This window comes from Alosa alosa, chromosome 11, assembly GCF_017589495.1.
Source record: "Alosa alosa isolate M-15738 ecotype Scorff River chromosome 11, AALO_Geno_1.1, whole genome shotgun sequence".
NCBI classification, from domain to species: Eukaryota; Metazoa; Chordata; class Actinopteri; order Clupeiformes; family Clupeidae; genus Alosa; species Alosa alosa.
Genome location: NC_063199.1, coordinates 33,540,062 through 33,561,686, shown reverse-complemented (window position 1 = coordinate 33,561,686; position 21,625 = coordinate 33,540,062). Strand labels below are relative to the sequence as shown.

Genomic DNA, 21,625 nt, shown 5'->3' with positions numbered 1-21,625 from the left:
AGGACTGTGCGTTTTATGGTTAAGATAAATACTAGCCAAACCTTAGGTTCAAGGAAAATTTCTATCGTGTAGCAGGTGTGCGAAATGAACTACAGCTCCCAGACTCCAATGGCAGCACTCGCGAGAACACATCGTATACGTTCACAAACACGGAAGAAGACCCATGATTATGTAAACATCAAGGCAGATGGCAGAGAGCCTCTATTCCTCGGCATGACACTGATATGAAACGCAGAGCTCACTACATTGATCAACACATAGAAATCTCTTTATGACGCATACATAAGCAAAATGCGTTGTATTTTGACTAACCGGAGATATTTTACAGAAAGAGATAGGGAGGACTACAGGCTTGCAATGATGACAGTGTCTTAGTCTGTAGGCTTGATATTACATGCATTCCTACTGTCGCCATTCTTGCTTCATTTACGGAACAGACCTGTAACTAAACGTAAATACCAACCAAACGATATATAGTTATGGACATTTGGTATAAGTAAATAGTTATGGGAGGTTCTCTGAGTACAGGAAACATTTTATTTTGAGGAAATCTGGCATAAACATTATAGTTTAAACGAGAGAATGTAGATGTGAACCACCATCTCAGAGGAGTATTCCCTGCAACAGACCCAAATTACTTGAGTTTTGACGTGAAATGTGCGACTGACAAACACCCCCTTTCTTGCATTTTATTCTTTACATAGCCTTACTCACATGGACATTGTACCTCACACAATCACACGGGTAATCTGAAAAAATATATGATTCGCAATGTGATGACTTTGTGTGCAGCTTTTCTTATTAAAGTGTAAAGACAGAGGACACAACTCGAGAGAAATTCAGAATTTTCAGATATGAGAGATCATAAAGTTTATTAAAGTTAAAACACATCAAACAAATAAATGCAGCATGCCACAGTCAAACATTTATGATGGGGGTTATACTTGCTATGCACCATCGACAAATTCTATACTAAACAAACTGCTCTAAATTACTGAATACACCAGCCGAGACTAAAACCTATTCATGCATTTCATGGAAGCAACTTACTAATTCCCTTTCATTTCATTGGATAGAATTTGTAACATTTCAATGTCGGTTTTAAAATATATCCTAGTCTATACCATTACAAATCTACAAAACCATTTTAAAATAGTTCGAGCCTTTTACAATGTATTGCACTTCCGTATGCACCAACATCAACTTTAGGCTACCACCTGTGATCCTTTGAGGGGAAACAAGCAGGCACTATGAACGTTTGTTCCACAGAACCTATAAAGAGACTCATATCAGTGAGAAAAACTGCATCACGAGAAAAAAATCACATGAAAACAAACATTTAAATTAAAGAATATTTACTCCAGAACATGTTTGACTTCCTTTGCCTAAGACTGCCGTAACATTGACCCTTTGTGTGTTACATTTCACAAATTGCAAATCTATTCACAAACTGCAAATCTTTTCTGGACATCTCTAGATTTTTTCGTGTGGACAGGTTTCTTTCTCTCTCTCTCTCTCTGCATGTGTGTGCGTGTGCGTGTGCACTGTACTTGCTTTGTCCTCACAGGATGAAAGGACAGACCGTCTGTAAATGGACACTTTGTCTCGGTTGGTCTTGTATCTCTCCCTTAGTGGCCATCATGTTGTGACTGCAAGAAATTAACAAAAGTAAATATTTATTTAGACCTCTGAACATCAACAATAAGTTAACACACACACATACACACACACATACAGAGTTATACTCTCTACACAGTTACAGCTGTCTGTTTGGATACACACACACAATCACACAACCACCAAGACACACATACACCCACCCACACAGAAAACAGGGCATTTGATCATGTGCACACAGACACACACACACACACACACACACACACACACACACACACACACACACACAAACACACACACTCACACACAGACTTACTGTCATTCACATTATAGTTTTCTTTGATACATACACAGCCAAACATACATACACAGCCACCTCAGTTTACGTACATGGTTACACCTTTTTTATTTGTCTTTCTCTCTCTCTCACACACACACACACACAGGCTTACTTTTGTTCAGCTTACATCTTCCTTTGATGTTAAAGCATACATACACAGTTTCCTAGGTTTACATATATGCTGCCACACCTCTATATTTGTCTTTCTCTGTTTCACACACACAACCACACATACAAATGCACGTGCGCGCGCACACACACACACACACACACACACACACACACACACGCACACACATAGAGAGAGAGAGTAATACATTTGAAGATATGTCAAGATACATGGTTGGTATATCTTTCCTTATATAAAATATTTATCTAGTTTTTTTAATTTACCTGAAGTCTAGGATATGTGTGAAACATCATTATAAAAAATGTATAGATGCTTGTAACCCTTCCCTTTGTTTTTTCAAAAATAAATAAAAATGAAAATAAATTAAAATTATATAAGAGTACATTCAGATGAACTGTTTAACTAAGCCTGACCTGCTCAATATTTCTTCTGCAACAGCAGTATTTTTTTTTCACCTGGACTGTGTCGACGTGCCTCATTTAAAGTCTCCTCATTTCTCTGATACTGAAACCATTTTTGTATTCATAATAAACAAACTACACATTTCCATCACAGAAACCCTCATTCAGAACACACAAAGACTTCAGAACACACACAATCCATTCCAAATCTAAAACAGTCAGTAACATGTCACTCACAAGGCTTTCCTGTCTGTGCCTGTGATGTGGCGTCTCTACAGCTATTTCCATAATTTGACGTATCGAAAAACACATGCCAGACCTTTTTCAAGAGTATTTTTGCAGTGCACAAAAGTCAAGCCACCCACACACACACACACACACACACACAGTAATCCACATTTTTGTTCACTGTTTACCAACCAGCCTTAATAACCCACAGCAATAAGACATCCTCTGCTCAATACTTATGGTCTACCACACACATACACACACAAAGGTATTCTCAATGTAAATATACTCTCTTTGTAGAGACACTGTCCATGTAGTCTCTTTAGAGCAGAAATGTAAAGACACAAGTGCTGTACCCTCAACTATAGCTATATTCTACATGATCTGTCAAGGCTCCCCGTACACTGTGGGGTACATACATGCACCATGTTGCACACAGGTCATCTCAGAAATACACCTGTGTGTGTGTGTGCACTGAATCAGCACATACAGACAAGCTGTCATATGTGCACACACACACATACCGGCACAGACATAGGCCCAACTCGACTACCTACTACACATACACACACACAGAAACATGCTAGACTTGTGACATCTACACTCGTCTCAAAAGTCCATCCAGGCATTCAATAGTCATAGGAACTAAACATCTTTACAGACTGCTTTACAAAGTCTGCATGTTTTTTACATTGGACTGTTCATACCACCATCACATCCAACAATTCATGCTGGAGCACTTGCTTTCATGCATTTGTAAAGGATTTGTTTTAAAATGCTTGCTGCTGAACTTTAACCACCATGTATAGCCTTGTCTTATCTATGTGAGATATTAAACAAACACACACTAGCTCTGGCTAATATTAGTTTTAGATTTTGGATTACTCTAGCTTTGAGTACATATGATATATAAACTTCTTTTCAAATCAAATAGGACCAATTGTGGATATTTCAAGTGCTTTGGGATTCTAATCTGTGGATTTTAAGATCCACTACAGCTCAGCCACATGTCCACCTGAAACTCCAACAAGATTTACATCACAGAGGTCATTCAAGATTTACATCACAGAGGTCATTCAAAACAGGTTATTTCCCTCATTATTATTATGGGTCCCCTGAATAGCCCCCCCCCCCTCTCCTCACCCCCCCTCTCCTAACCCCCACCCACCCTCTCCTCACCCCCACCCCCACCTCTCCTCACCCCCACCTCTCATTGTCCAGCCCAGGTGAGTGAGTAAAGGTGTTGGCTGATACCTGCTATAGAAACAGCAGCTGTTGTGCTGCCCCTACTCAGAGACAGGAGCCTGCGTTCTCTCCCTCTCTCTCTCTCTCTCTCTTTCTCTCTCTCTCTATCTGTCTTTCTTTCTCTCTCTATATCCTCTCTCTCTTTCTCTCTCTCTCGTCAGTTACCCCCTACTGTCTCCTGCAGGACACCGACAAGTCGGTGAGACACAGTCCAGATTAGTTGAGAGCGACAAGTATGTTTGTCTGAAGATGACATCACGTGTGTTTTGTGTTTGTCTAAAGATGACATCATGTGTGTTTTGTGTTTGTCTGAAGATGACATCACGTGTGTTTTGTGATGACATCATGTGTGTGTTTTGTGTTTGTCGGAAGATGACATCACGTGTGTTTTGTGATGACATCACATGTGTTTTGTGATGACATCACATGTGTTTTGTGATGACATCACGGGTGTTTTGCTTCTCATGTTCAGCTCTGCATTTGACTGTAAATCAGTTTCTTGCAAAATACTTAAATAATGTCCTATTTCCCTTCTCTCTCTCTCTCAAAATACTTAAATAATGTCTCTCTTTCCCGTCTCTCTCTCTCTCTCTCTCTCTCTCTCTCTACAGGTAGTCACACACCCACACACACACACACACACACACGTACACACCCACACACACGCATACACACGCAAGACATGTGTAAAATGCACTTCCTGACTTGAAATAATAAAGAACACATCCAAACTCAAAAGATCATGATGAACACTGATCCAGATACCAGACACTGATGGCATCGGATTATAAAACCTATGCAATAACACAACAGAGACTTATTATCAAACCTATGCAATAACACAACAGAGACTTATTATCAAACCTATGCAATAACACAACAGAGACTTATTATCAAACCTATGCAATAACACAACAGAGACTTATTATCAAATCTATGCAATAACACAACAGAGACAGTGAAAGGGAAGATCCCAAACTATCCATTGAAGCATATGGAGAAAGTAATTAGAGAAGCGAGTTTCCTTTATGGGGCGGGAACCTGGCTGCAGGATGCCCTCTCTAAATGCCCCCGCAGGGCTGCAGGATGCCCTCTCTAAATGCCCCCTCAAGGCCCTGGCTGCAGGATGCCCTCTCTAAATGCCCCCTAAAGGCCCAGCCCCGGGCTGCACGCAGATTAAGTGTCTCGCTGGTTGGTTCTTAATTTGCAACCACAACCACACAGACACACACACAGACACACAAACACACACACATTCACTCACAATCACACACACACACACACACACACACTCACTCACTCACACACACACACACACACACACACACTCACACACACACACACACACACACTCACTCACTCACAATCACACACACACACACACACACACACACACACACACACTCACTCACAATCACACTCACTCACAATCACACACAAACACAACACACACACACTCTCACTCACAATCACACACACACACACACACACACACACACACACACACACACACACACACACACACACACACACACACACACACATGTATACACATGCACACTTGCTGGCATGGAGACAAACAGACAAACACTCACACAGAACGTGCACAACTTAAAGTAATAAAACTGAAAAACATTCAAGAAAAACATTTTAAATGATTTACTGGTAACCATAATCAGTGGCAATCATGCAGCCCACTTTAGCCAATGCTCTGACCAACGAACAGCAGAAGCAAGAGCAAAAAGTGATTAAAAAGCATGCTGAAGTATGGTACATATTCCTATTGATCAAATCAGCCATATGGTTATCAAATCCCAGGGAGACGCTGGATTGACCAAGGATGGGGATGCTGAAGTAGGGCTGGATAATAAGCCGGCACTTCCATTTAGTGAGTTGAGACATACCGTCTCCTTCACCAGCCATCCATTAAAACTGTTTACAGCTTTAATTTACCTGTGACCATCTATAAATAGCCACGGCCCTTTGTTTTTGAGTCTGAGTTTTGGACACTCGAGGGCCGCACGTCATCCTCTGCTCTGCCCTCTGTCTGCTCACAACAGACATAGGAATGTCTGTCTGTCTGTCTGTTTCTTGCTCACTCTTTAAAACTGTGTTGTAATAGTCTCAAACAGACCTTTTTTTATTGTTCATGCAATTCCTTTTCTTATTTTGTAAATAATTTCACTATTACACCCTCAATTTCATAAGGTCTGTCATATGAACAAATGACACATAGGTGATTATTTGCATTTCTGCCAAAATATCTTCCTAAAGTCATTGGTGTCAAAGTGTCCAAATGTGAGCACTGTCATTGAAGATACACCAGTGGACTTATCTGGAAAACTGTGGCTTTCCATGTTGATTCTGATTATATAGAATTTCCCAGAATTAATTCAAAAGTATTTTTAAACAAAACAACTCTACATATATCTTAAACTATCAATTTCAACATATACTGATCTGAGTCAGAGATTACAAATATATATAAAAAGTTTCAGAACACTCAGCAGATGTCCTTTCTTGTAAGGTGAATTTTCAAGCTACCTGAACAAATATAATAAATCTGGTAAATGTCTGTTTTGGTAAATGCATTTGGATTTTGGAGTAATTTCTGTGTTGTCTTTGAGCTCCCTATGTCTCCCTTATTTAAAATGTAAAAGTATTTAAAGTATCTGAATGCAACTGAGTGAACCATTAAAAAGAAGCACTGTACCTTTACTGATTACAGTTTTTCTCGATCGTTTTGATACCTGTGTCAACTGTGACATCATGTTCTCAAAACAGTTAACACCCGTGTCTGAACAAAAGCACTCTGGACAAAATGACACATGTTGCTTGCAAAATGCTGTTACTCTCTCAAAACACTTAAAACATGCAGCAAAAGCAAATCTTGCCTTCAAACACTACAACTTGTTGCCAATTCAAAAACAGTCTTTAATCAATCATTACACACTTGACAACAAAATGCAAAATCTAGTTCTCAAAATGAGCATTTTTGCTATGTCTGTTCCATTACTTTCTCATTTTTCTGTTATCAGAAAAAACTGTGAAAAGACAAAATGTACTGAATAAAAAAATAATTTATTCATTCCTCCCAAGATGTAACTGTCATTGACATGTAAGACATACAGCAAAACACCTAGCAAGATACTGTAAATTTCCTTGAACTACAACTTTCATCGAAATAGACCTACAGTAAACACATTTTGTACGGTTTTCTCCACCAAATAGGCAATACAATACTTTGTCAAATGTGCAATAGATCCATACTTGCAAATAGCAACACAGAACAGACATCTCTTATGTATAATGAATGATTGCTGATTGAAGAATTGTGCAAAGGAGTTTCACACAGGTGTATCAGAGATTCAGACTTATACATGGAATCTATACCACCTGTGAAAAGATGTTTTCCTTTGTTTAGCATGGGAAAACCAATAGAGTTGAGGGCTTTTGAATGACACCTGTGTTAACTGTTTTGCAAAAGGGTGTGAGAAATGTGTGAACCCAATGAAAATGTGTGAACACATTCGCAAGAGATGACTTCTGCTGTGCAAAGAAAGTAGTCATGAAGACCAAGTGGGTTCCAGTTTACTGAAGCAGGTAAAAGCAATCGAGAAAAACTGTAATATGGTAATATGTCCTGGCATGGGTTAGCCAACATATCAACAAATACACCATATCAGGCAGAATTTTCAACCAGAGATAAAAATCTGAGACACTAGACTTAAATCCATCTATCAAATATTCTTTCAACTATTCAAAATCATTGCTGCCTAAACAAAGTCTGTGAAAGTATAACACCCACCAGATTGAACATTTTCACACATACACACAGCCATTTAACTACCAACATTAAACTACTAACAATATTCACCTACATTACATACACACAGCCATTTAACTACCAACATTAAACTACTAACAATATTCACCTACATTAAAATGGAAATTCAGATTTAAAGTTATTGCCCATTATTATATTATACTGGATGTATTTCAGAACTTTTAGAAATTCATAGCTATCATGAGGAACACTATATAGCCAAATAAAATGGTTGGAGCACCTGTAATGTGCACCTAAGATTTGCAAACACAGGACAAATTGAATGTCTGTAGAGAAATTATGAATGTTTGCAAAACATTTTTGCGAATTAAAACAACTGTAAATATCTTATATTATTATCTTATATATCAATATTTCAACTATTTGCCTACTGTTTCAAATAATTCATGTAATTTCTATTTCTTTAGAAAAAACATTACACATTTACAATTGTAAACTGTAACTATACCTCTTTCCATAGTTTGAAATTCAGAAGGTATTTAAATATTACAATTTGCAAATGTCACGGAGTGTGTGTGAGAGTGAATGTGAGTGAATGTGAGTGTGTATGCGTGTGTGTGTGAGAGAGAGAGTGTGTGTGTGTGTGTGGAGGGGTATACTCATCTAGATGTATTTTTTTGGTTAATATTTCTCATGAAAAATGCCTTCCCCATGAATGAACACATGCTCTATCCATGATCCATGTGCGCCTGCACAGGCCCCCATCCTCTGTGTGCACCCCCACGTGTGATCACAAGTTATTTGCAGCTGACGCATCCCCGCCTGGCACGCTCTGGGATCCTCAGGTGCAGAGAAGCAGCCGGGTGTGCGGCACTCTCTACCTGTTCTCCTGACGTCACAGAGAGCCTCACCTGAGGATGGGAGGGACGCTGGCGCTGACTGACCCCTCACACCTCCACTGACTCATCAGCACTCAACGCAAGGACACCAGGACACCGGAGGCAGGGTGGAGAACACCCACGGACACAGGACCTCAACTCTTACACACACACACGCGCGCGCGCAGACACACGCACACAGATACAGACAGACACACACACGCACACACAGATACAGGCAGACACACACAGATACAGACACACACACACACACACACGGAGAGAGAGAGAGAGATACGGACACATATTTCATATTTCATATAGACATATCTCAAAAAGAAACACAAGGGCAGAACCATAATTATAAAATCACAAATACTGAGTCCACAAATTCATTCATAAATGTATACAATATGTGAATAGGCTAATACTCCTGAATTTTTATCTATAATACAACTGTTTCATTTATAGAGTGATTAATCATAGACACCTTTTTATCTGGAATTATACCACTCTCATAAACATATGTCATAAACATCATCAACAACAAGAATTGGTGCAGTTGTGTTGCAAAAAATGACAGGTCAGTGTAAGCCACATATGTACGTAGTTTGATATCAATAATTTTCAGGAAACTATTGTCCTCACCATTATGATGAGGTGTGGGAGAGGGAGGCTTTGGAGAGGTGAGGCATGTGTGAGTTCCACGAGGAATAGTGAGAAAAGGCAGAGAGATGATGAAACTGATATTTAGAAATGATTGCTGGACTCAGGCAGGATGACTAAACTAGTCAATACCAATACTAATCAACTACTAGAACAGAATGACGCCTTCATTAAGAGAAAAGACCTTATCCTTCCAGGCAAAAACATTGTCTTTGCATTGTAGGCTACAGGTTAAATGACTATATGCATGGTAAAGAATGAAAGCACAACTGAAAGGGAGAAATGTATTGGTAGACACAAAATCTAAAATAAGTAAATACTTATAAACACAAGTATAAAAGTGAATTCTATTACAAAGCATCTGTGTGCTAGGTCTGGTTGCACATTATGTGTATCAAGAGGACAAAGTCTATGAACATGAAAATTTAAATATGTTTATTGTAATATTTATGGTGTATTTCTCAGAATCATGTCACCCTTCTTTAAAAGTGAACAATTGATACATTTTCACAACACAAGCCTCAAAAAGGTCTGTGTGTGTGTGTGCGAAGTGTGTTCTGTGTGACTGGTTATACGTGCGGATGTTTTCTGTGACTGCATCTTCCTGAGTGTGCATGTCTGTGCCCATGTGCTGAACCTACTGCATGTCTGTGCCCATGTGCTGAACCTACTGCATGTCTGTGCCCATGTGCTGAACCTACTGCATGTCTGTGCCCATGTGCTGAACCTACTGCATGTCTGTGGTTATGTGCTGAACCTACTGCATGTTTGTGGTCATGTGCGTGCTGTATATCAGTCATTGCAAGCGCATCTTCTTTGATTAATCACCCACTATGTGGATACTGTTTTTTTAGAATTGTGTTATCTAGTATAATTTGTATTTTAGTATATTTAGTATTTAGTATATATTTATCTTCTACTGTCCTTATTGCTTAGTTGTGTTTTTATATTATATACTTTGAATTACTTTCTGCTGTTAGTGAATGTGTGTGTGTGTGTTGTCTGTATGCTACTGTGACCTTGAATTTCCCCTGGGGATCAATAAAGTATCTATCTATCTATCTATCTATCTATCTATCTATCTATATGTGTATCGTCTTCCATGGATGTGCATATTTATCTCTGTACAGCACCAGTCAAACGTTTGGACACATACCAAGTTTGGACACACACACAGACTTATTCATAGTTTTTTTCTTTGATTCCTTTTATCCTACACTGTACAACAATGCCTACACCATGTATGACAGAAGACAAAGGTCTCCAAATACATTATTCCCATTCCATCCAAGTACATTAATTACATATGCTTTACCGTTTACGTCTATGAAAACATTGCACACAAATACACAAATGAGATTATTAAAGCCAACTTCATTCTTTTCAATTAAAATCAGTGAAAGACAACTAGTCCACAAGTGCTCAAAATGTATGGACAATGTATATGGAAAATACCAAGACTGTTGGAAATCTCTCCCAGCTGACTATATAGAGTTGGTTGAGACACTGAGCAAAAGGTCTGTACTTTTATTTAAAATATTACAAATGTATTTACACTTTTTTGCTTACAACATAAATCCATGTAGGCCATTTCATTCAATCTTAACCACCTACTCTGCAAAAATAAAGATAAAGGGAAAAATCTATAAAAGAGTCGGTATCCAAACTTTTGACTGGTACTGCATGTGTGTGTGTGTGTGTTTGTGTTTTTTTGTGTGTGTCTGTGTGTGTGTGTGTGTGTGTGTGTGTGTGTGTGTGTGTGTGTGTGTGTGTGTGTGTGTGTGTGTGTGTGTTTGAAGGAAATATATATGTACTTTCACATGCATTTGTGTGTCAGATTCTCTGCATGTTTATTATGTTTATGATTAGTGATGTACACGTGCATGATTAAGTTTACACAAGCTTTTGTATTCTGTGCCACAGTGGTTGGCATGCCATGTGTGTGTGTGTGTGTGTGCGTACAGTGGTTGGCACGCCATGTTGGTGAAGTAAAGCATTGTTGGATGGCCAACAGGCTGATGTACTTCTTAAGTTATTCCCTCGCACTGTGTGTGTGTGTGTGTGTGTGTGTGTGTGTGTGTGGCTTGACTTTTGTGCATTGCAAAAATACTCTTGAAAAAGGTCTGGCATGTGTCAAATTTGGACCTAGCTGTAGAGGGCATACACATCACAGGCACAGACTTCAAATTATGGACCTAGCTGGATGGATTGTGTGTGTTCTGAAGTCTTGTGTGTGTGTGTGTGTGTGTGTGTGTCAGCCATTGGGCAACCCACAGTGTAAGTAAGGTTGTAAGGCATGTGTATGTGCAGGATTTTGGATAATCTGAGTGCTGTAACTAAAATGGATGAATAAATTAATGGGTGAATAAATAAAAGAAGTTAATTATTTTGAACAAGCAAAAGACCAAACTGCCACAAGTGTGGCTTTTAAGACCATGGTGCAATACGACACTTCACTTAGCGCCTACAGTGACGGAGTAAAGATATAGACCATGCAATACGACACTTCACTTAACGTCTACAGTGACGGAGAAAAATATATTGTTAGTCTTATTTAAAGGGACACCAGGCAACGTTTTCGTGTTAATTAATCATCTTCGTAAGTCGGTATATGGTTAAATGACTCATTACGGGGCGAATGAAGGCTCTCTCGCCCGCCCCTACTGCCTGTAGGAAGAATATCCCACTTGCAAGTTTGGTGTATCCTACCCGCCGACCGAAGCAGGATCAGTTTACAACACAGAGGCAGGCTAACGAAACGCTAGCGATTGTTGCAAACGTGTGTATAATGGCAGAGACGGCGAAGAAGCAGCGAAAACCCTTGACGGAAGACGCAAAGAAAAGGAAAAGAGCTTCAGACCGAGCGAGGGGGAGTTTCGTAGAGAAAAAGCATCAGGCTTGCCTGGTGTTCCTTTAAATGAGACAAACATTCTACAGACTACTTCTAGTCATTATCAAATATGAGGGTGAAAATGACTGTGTGCATGTTTTAGGTCTCCCAAAAAAGTGTTGGGTTTTTTCACCTCATGCACCTTTTTTGACATCACCAGTATCTCACAAATATCACGACAAAAAATAGCTCTACTATGCCGCAATCTTAAATAATCAGTCTTTGTGATAGAGTGTGGTTATAGTTGTGACAACACCTAAAATACATTCTTAAGTTTAGTATATAAGTGTATAAATTTCGAAAGCCATAACTGTAAGCGTTTGTTCACACAACAGTCTTTAAAAAAAGTAACTATTCAAATACAGCTATACATTCACAAACCAGTGTGCGGTGATCCTTCACTTTTTTTAATCTTATTGACGACAGCACCTCACCAGCACCTGGAAGGCTGTGCATAGGAACTTTATCCTTTTTAATATTTATATTTTACTCTGCTGCTGTACATAACAAACTTCCCGTGACTTATCCCCCCTGTAAACAATGAGATATAGATCCAAAGAGATATATCTACTGACATGGTAATGTTTCACGATTCTCGCGAGATTTGTCAGGCCGCCGTTGCATGGCTGGTTTTTACGTCTGTGCTGTATAGCTATGCTAGGTGAACGATTCGCCTATTACAAGTTTGTTTACCATCAAATTGGCTTTGTGAAGGTGAAAATCTTGCATAGTGTACCTTTAAGTTAACTAATGTGTAGATAAATCAGAGGAGATGCACACATTTTTAAAATTATTACTTTAAAGCGGCAGTTGGCAAGATTTTTTTGATCGTATTCACTGAAACCAACACTATGCTCCGACAGAACAACATAAATCAGCCGGTTTTAGAAAAAAAAACGCACTTCTACCTCCACCTAGAGCCTGTTATTTGTTTTGCAAAAATCCACAGCTCCCGGTTCTTCTGGTCCAATCAGAGCAGGGCTGTGTGAGATCTGACTGTCAATCACAGTCTGGTGCAGTCTGGTGTGCACTGACGAGCACAAACTCAATGAGAGGGTGCTCGGTGGTACTGGGGGAGGGGCAAGAGAGTTGTAAACATTCTAAATTTTGGCTAAGTCCCCTCAATCTGTCAGACTTGCCAACTGAAGCTTTAAAGGTGTTCTAAGCGATGCTGGGTAATGTCACTTCTGTTGACTTTCAAACAAAACAGAGAGCTAGCTCGCTACTTCTTCCCCCTCCCTCCCGCGATGCTCCCGTGCAATTTACACTCTACTAAACGCGCATCTCTTCTGTGATTTGCTGGAACAGTTTGTTATGTTTTTATGGGCTAGGTTTGCCCAGGTTGTTTTTGTTGCCGTTTTTGGAGCCTGGGCTGTCCACAGAGATCGCGTTTTTTTACAGTGATATTCAGGACACAGACCGCTAGCGTTTGGTTAGGTGATGTTTGTAGTAAGTGATAAAAAATGTTTTAGCCTAAAAAACGCGTGGCATCACTTAGAGCACCTTTAAATGCACTAAGACAACATTTACAGCCATTTCTGTCAAGATCACATTTGACCTCCTCTACCTCAAAAGCCTCCATATTTTCATATATATATATATATTTACATTTAATATCTACTTTCTTGGCACGATTCCCTCTTATGATGTCATGACTCATTTGTGTTTTGAACTGTTGGCTATAAATGTTGTCATAGAAATGTCTGTAAATGTTGTCTAGTGCATTTAGAGTAATACTTTTAAAAATATGTGTACCTTAATTAATTTATCCACACATCAATTAATACTAATTAAAACATTTGGTAACCTGACATTTGCCCTTTAATGCCCTTATCTTAACGCATTCTATCCAGAACAAACGGAGTGGCAAAACAGGGTTCCATTCGTACGGAGGGAATGGTGAGGGAAACGGTGTTCTGTCCTGTCCCATCCCGGGTGTTTAGAATTGCGGTAAATCTCGGTGTAAAGCGTGTGATGTATGAGGTAACCCTGCACATGTAGCTTACCTGTATGAACATGCGAAAACAATGGACTCCCTTGATTTTACGGACATTTCCAAGCTCCTGAGATGGTCATCCTTCTTCAAATGGAAATACTGATTTCGGACCTGCAAGGGCACAGGACGTTGGGAAGCATTCAGTGCAAGGAATGGAAAATCATCCCAAAATCGTTAAAAAAAACTGACACAAACCCTAAATTGCTGAAACTATAGCTGAACACACCAACATTCAGTGAGTTAACTAAAACTGATAAAAAGAGTGGTGACTGTAGGCTACTGACATACCACTTCCGTAATTCAAGTAACGTAGGCCTAGCGTCCCTAGTCCATTCAGTTGAATAGACATCCAAACGACGCATATTGTATTACGCTATAATGTAAAAAGATCAACCGTTGTATGCATTGAATCAATTCACTAGACATAGTTCACAAGTAGGCATATGCCTCAAACCTTCCTTAGACAGTGACCATATTCACATTCGACGCAGGCCTTATATGGGGGTCACAGATCAACGGGTAAAACGTTGCATGCTGACATTTTCACAGAATTACACGGCTCCATTGTCGATATTGTATGTGTTGTGTTCAAGAGTTTGTGTAGCAGTCTGGAACATGGGCCGAATCAGAGAGCAACTAGTAGCCTAACCTTTGCCCTCGCATATTACTCCATTTCGTATGTAAAGCCGTGCCAACTGAAACAAATGTGCTGTGTCTGTCATCACTTTGATTACATCTAGTTCTGAGAGTTCTCAGAGTTCCGATAACCGGTTTAGGAAATAGTTCAAAAATAGACAATAAAGCCGATAAAAAAACAAGTTCGCCATAGATATTTCTAGACCTGTATACACTAACTGATTATTCATTTCGGGTTTCTTAGCAAATCGTTACATTTAAATAGCATGCCTCCTCAGCTCCTGTGCTGGCTGTTTTATTCTGTTTTATTGACTTACTTAAAAGAATGTCGGCTGCTTTCAAAGAGGGACCGGATCAGAAAGTGGTGTGTTGTGAGTGAGTGAATGAATTAATGAATGAATGAATGACTATCTTTGTGCTAGATTTCCATACATTGAGTCAGAGTAATTTCTGGTGGAATCGTCAAATTGGGTTCGTTTAGTTACAGGTTTTACCAACGGACATCTTTAACTAAACAGTTAGAATAGTCATGGCGAAACTTGGTAGCCTAATGTAGAAGTTTACCTGCACTTTGTCCTCTGGTGCACTTCTTTCCCATGATCCATGAGGGACAATGAGTGAAGAACTTGTGACATATACTTCAAACGTTATCTTGCTTTACAGCGCACGTCAGAGGGGGTTCTCGAACACGTAGGCTACCTACCTCGAGACCCCTCGACGTGTGGTGCACATCAGGGTGACATTAGAAGTATGTCACACATTTCGTTGTCCCTCATAGAGATCTGGGGAATGATGTGAATCAGAGGGGGAAGTACACGTTAACTTACATTCCCATATTTCGTCTTGGACTCACAGGCTACCTATTTATTATTATCGTATTTTATTTATTTCGGGGGTATGCATTTTATAAAACAGTAGTTCATTTCCTACTGTTTGTCTTTTATATGGTTCCACTAATGATCAGTTTATCAACAACAGAATTATTTTCAAAGTGTTAGTCTTGAAAATCATAATGTGGGGCGGTGTGTGTGTCCGTGCGTGTGTGTGGGGAATGTGCGAGCGGATGATGTCTAAGCATCACAGCGCACAGCTACTCGGAAAGGGCGATCGTACGCCGCTGCTCGTTCTCTCCCTTCTCTTTCACACACGCGCACACTCTCTCTCTCACACACACACACACACACACACACTCACTCAGGCAGTGTACATTCAGTTCGAGAAGACTTATTCTCCACGTATTCTATCCCTCACCTGTCCATTTTCGCACTACAAATATTAAGCAATCAGATAGGCGCCCGGTATGCACTGTTAAGCATGTGGTCGTTTGGTGCATTTCTAAGATGTTTTGCATTGGTGTGTATCAGCGTCTTTACACTCATGTCATTATTTGTGAGTGTGTGTGTGTGTGTGTGTGTGGAGAAGGGATACACCAAGGGGTGAAGAGAGAGACTTGTATTTCAAGTACAAGCAGAAGAACAAGGGATGGACAGGTGAGGTGCCCGCTCCACCCCTACCTCACCCCTCCCTCTCCACCCCACCCTATTTCGCTTCTCCACGTGGAACTTGCCCCTCTCAGGATCCCCTTGTGTTTACACCACTTGTTTTCACGGTGTCCCTTCATTCAGGTGCTTTTACTCTTGCAAAAGGTGGAATGAGTATTTTTGCTGGACGGACTGCAATTTTTTAATATATCCAATGTATGATGAAAATTGCCATTGCTCTCCTCATTTGGAAACACCTAGGAAGTCGGGAATGCAATGCGATTTGAAGTTCAAACTTAAATTTTAGTCAACAATATTACAAAACAAAACAGTAAATGTGTTCATTAACAAATCATTTAAGCAACATCAATAATAATAATAATAATAATAATACAAATAATAATTATTATAATTATAATTATCCAGGAAACATATGAGAGGTCCTCAGTCTTGCGACGCACTTTCGGTGAATGCGCCCTCCGCAAATGCTTTTTGGGGTAAGGGCTTCCCAGCTTACTAGTTATGAACGGCAAGCCCAGACCGCAAAAAGATTCGCGAAGGACAAACGTCAGTCTTGTCCGGCGGAGTCCAGAATATTAAAGTGATCCAGAGATCTGATTTGTCTTCACAACGTATTTCCTGCATCCATCGGAACACCTAAGCACAGCAACGTTTTGTGCACTCAAGAGCGTCTCCAACTCGTATTTAGTTTGAGCGAACAGAGGACTTCCACTGAGGCCAATATCCCACTGCCAGCAAACTGCCGTCTAGCGCTGTCCGTGGTGCTGAACATTTCCCGTTACAGTTTATTTTCCCTCTGTCGACTCACGATCCAGTCTAATAGGGTTCAGTTCGTTTGTTTTTGAAGGACGCTTGTCATACGCCTTGGCAGTTCAGTGTAGGCTACCATTTAGTTCTCAGTATCTGTGTGCACCAGTGTATTTTGTTAGGTTCTATTTCCTTCGCTCGTGCTGTCGTCCAGTACTGAACTGAGCCGCTGGAGTGCTTTGGGTAAGGAGAGAGCAGTCTGTAATCTGTTCGCAATAAATAGAGAGCAGCGAGGGATCTTATTGGAGCAAACAAAAAATCGTCATCCACCAATCGCTGTCTCGCTCAGATAGGGACCCCCCTTTTTGAAAAAAAGGGGAGGGGGGGGTAAATTGTATCCTAGTTGGCACAAGACTCTAGATAAATACATTAGTCTAGCGCTGTACACAAAGCAGATGTTTATATGTATGTGCATGTGTGCTCTCACATTACATCATTCTTTTTCTGTATGTTTAGTGATTAGCCGCCGATACATCGTAGCCCACACCACATTCACCGTAGCGACCGAGTAGCAAATGAGATACAAAATGCTTTTTGAAAGCAAGCTACATTCACGGTTAACAGTATCTTCACGGATTATCCCAAATTATTTGGAGACCTGTACTGACGAAATATAGGAGAACGTCGCCACGTCTAATGCATGTCATTCAAGTGCGGAGGGCACCATACCAGCCCTGCACGACAACAACAACATGACAAGCTTCTGAAGCGAGTTCACTGGAGGATACCACTAAGTGAGGACAAGGGGGTCTCTAAACTGCTCTCAGAACCATTTAAAGTTTAATGCAATAGTCAAACATGATGGACTAAGATGCTATTACACAGATGATTCCAGCAATAATGCCAACAATAGTCATAGCAATATAGATATATATAGATATGCCAACAATAGTCATAGCAATATAGATATATATAGATATGCCAACAATAGTCATAGCAATATAGATATATATAGATATGCCAACATTCGTGATTATGTTTTAACACTGACGATATTTGCTACTAATAAATACTGTAAGACAAGACTTATGTTGAAGAACAATTATTTTATTTACCTCAAAAAGATAGGTTAGATAAGGACAGGATCAAATATAATCATACTTACTTTTGGCGTCCTTTTCTCAAAGTTCCAATTTTGTATTGACTAGTCGATCTATCAAAACGGACCACAACATGCCCAGCCCAGGCATTCCATTCTTGAAATTGTGTACAAGTAACTGTACCAAGTGGGAGGGTCACGATCTATATCAGGATCAACCCCCTCCCTCCTTCTGTGTCTGATTTCATCCCAAACTAAGACTCCCACCAATCGCCCCATGAAAACTGAGAATCTCCTTCTCCCTTTGTTGATGCAGGGGGCAGTGGATTGGACAAGGAGAGCAATTCAGGCCAGGCATGAACATGTGAAAAATCCGGCTGCGTATGATATCCTGATGAGAGTTTTATTGGGAAGTCTTTTCATTTGTGGACGTCTCCAGTCAGTCACCCCCTCTGCACTGCACAGTGACTGCCTCTCCTGACGCAGCCAACGCGCGCATATTACTCACTTTAGCAGTCACGACTCCAGAAGCCGTGTTGTTTCCACTAAAATTTCACCGCCAGCATTGAATTATTTAAGAAGATATCACCTCTCAGCAGGTTATGACCACTAAACAAAAAACGAGTGGATTTAAGAGGTCTATCTCTTTAGTGTCTTCTAACAGGACATGGCCATACAACATCACAAAGCAGACCATGTATTTCTGATTCATTTGGAACAGAGACAGACCAACTTTCCCCCTAAAAGCTCGTTCTGTCTGGATATCATTGGAATTATCAGGAAGAAGACTGGGGACGGAGGTACTGGGGAGTTTGGGTATAGCCTACAGAGCTCTTAACGATGCTCAGTTGTTGTCTGTCTAGATAGTGAGCGAGGATAACATCATTGACGAGCTGTACAACTGAGATTACAGATCTTTACGCCAATTGAGTGCTACACAAAGTTAAAACGAATGGGTAGTGCTGTTTTGTATGTTGAAGACATTCGGGTGGTGTAAAGAAGAGTTAATGTGTTTCGCTGTTTGCGTGACGATGCCAACAATACCTCTTTACACGGACAGACTTTTAGAGTCCGTTTTTTGCAGGGAAGTATTGATGACAGACGATAAATTCATATTTCAAGGCTGCACGGGTGGCGTTAAAACTGACGAGCACACCGTATAAGATGATTTCGTCTGGTGCACTAAAGACATACATGACGTGGGCGGAAGAGTAACGCAAGTCAGCCCGCCTATAGCTTCTCTGTTTTCCTGCACATCATCTGATAATACTGTTCAAACATCGCGGGCGGGAAGATCAGCAAACTGCTTTATATTTTTCCGGGGCATTTCACTTAATTGGAGTTTCAAACACTAGCAACCGTCCATAGCTCCGCTGGTAGCTTCTATCAGACAAACAGGCATAGTTCATTTCTATCAACGGGGATTTGTAGGTCTCCTGATGTTCGTGATTTTGTTGCAGGACACTTAACGATAACCCATCCCCTTCTATTCTTCTGTGCCTTAAGACATATTTTCAGCACCACCACCGCGTGGACAGCTCCTCGCACAACCTCTCCTTTCTCCCTATTTGGTCAGCGTTTTGCTGTTCTCCAGTAGATTTCCATTAACGATGTATTATAGTCCTTGTCTTAAAATATGAGAGTATATAATAGGTTACTTCATCAAGGGAGGATTCCGGCCCCTTCCTCAACATACTTGCAGAGAGAGAAATGTGGAAAGAGACTCAACAGCGCCGTCAGACAAAGGAGTTTGCAGTTGCTTCTCATTCACACATTTACCATTAGGGTGATTCCTCTACTGCAGAAACGGGCTATTCTCACTGAAATCGCAGGAGTCCGTTTTGCGTGCACACAAGTGTATGCCTGTCCTATGAGTTAAAATATGAAGATGAAAGGGCAAAAGCAGCATAATATCAAAAACATGCTCCCGCACATGCAAAATATATAAATATATGGAGCTACGTGAACGCTGTGCTTGCAAATGGTACTTACCAAGAAAGGGAACCCTTCCTGAAACAAGGGAAATAGAAATACACATGAAAAACACTGTAAACAAAGCCGTACATTCCTTAAATACAACACCCCACTTAAAGCAACACATTGCATCAACAAACACTCACTGAGCGATTCCTATCCTCGGCAGCAAGTCCAAGTTTTCCTGAGAATCACGTTCCTTTTTATACAAGTGATACCCTCTGTCTATTTCTGGAGCGCGATCAAACCCGGATGCTATTTTTAGTTCACAAAAGGAAAAAAAAACACTCACAAAGGCATCGCTCAGGAACGTTACGTGGAGTGAATGTAATGTACATTAATTTGGCCTCTCCAACTCTGCACAAGAGCTCCGATTCCCCTTCATTGCATCATTGCAGTGTTTTTTTTTTAACAATCAGCCTCCGATTAGCCACCCCTTGTTTTTAACACAAAACACTACCTACATGTCTACCTGAGCGCGCAGTGTCGGTATTTAAGTTATTTCAGGTTCGTTTTGCATGTCTTCCACCGTATATGGCTAATCCTTAGTCGTACAGTCCTCTCGTCCTCGCAGAACTTTCGCCGGAAAACCCTAGGCTGATTTGTTGTTTGTATCAACACACACAGAACGGCCAATGCTTACATGATCCATTCAAATGCTGCAGTTGTAATGTTTGTACTTTTTATTTTTCCTACTGAACACCTTACATATGTTATAATTAAAGCTTGCTGACAAGAAAAATAGTTTTTTTTTTCGTTTCAGGTCTGCGTCAGTTACTGGGCATTGACGCCACGTTTAGGTTTTCCCACTTTCTATAGCTCCATGCAAAAACCGCTTTCTGTTTAGTTCTAATGATTTTTGCCTGAAACCATAAAACAATTGTAGGTGAAATATGCGAATGTCATGTGTAACTACATTATAAATTTGTCTTCGAGTCAGATATGTAAGGCTTGGATACTAGCACCCTTAAAAGCATCTCCTGTTCATGCTTAGCCCCCCTTTGCATATTGTGTCAGACAAAGGCTCTGTTCTAGCAGGTGACAATAATAGTGCATAGAGAATTTCAACGTGAGCTTCCTTTTCTGCTAGCAGCTCGTGCCCACGCGCCAGACTCGTTCTCCCACGGAATCGACTCGCCGTGAGCTGTCAGATCAGAGAACAGCTACATGATGAGTTTAACCATTCTATGAATACGACGCTATCCATTCCCCCTTTATCTAACCTCAGCTTCATCTGGATTTGGTCACGGACTCTCTTCCACTTGCGTTCTCCCGGCATCCAGTGGATGTCACGCGAGACATGATCACTGCATTTCATTTAGAGAGCGAGCTGTCTGTACAACGAGAAACGGTTACCTCGAAAAGTCAACTCAGAGAAAAAGGGCAGTGCCCGTCGCATCGCTCGATGCTATTTTTATCGCATAAGCACAGCTCCTCCGTGCCTGCCACTGCAGATTCTCCCCACTAGAAAACACACATAGATTCG

At 40.4% G+C, this 21,625-nt stretch overlaps 1 long non-coding RNA gene across 2 annotated transcripts; it reads right to left on the bottom strand.

The window, feature by feature from the left end:
* Positions 1–855: 855 nt before the first annotated feature.
* On the bottom strand, positions 856–21,321 carry LOC125303755. 2 transcript variants are annotated; one of them, XR_007195097.1, is made up of 6 exons: positions 20,604–21,321; positions 20,286–20,394; positions 20,158–20,175; positions 14,192–14,292; positions 8,663–8,790; positions 856–1,649 (listed from the first exon to the last, which is right to left on the bottom strand). It is a non-coding gene; the product is annotated as an uncharacterized LOC125303755 (long non-coding RNA). The 2 variants fall into 2 exon arrangements; XR_007195096.1 differs by having other exon boundaries at positions 20,286–21,067.
* Between the last annotated feature and the right edge of the window lie 304 nt (positions 21,322–21,625).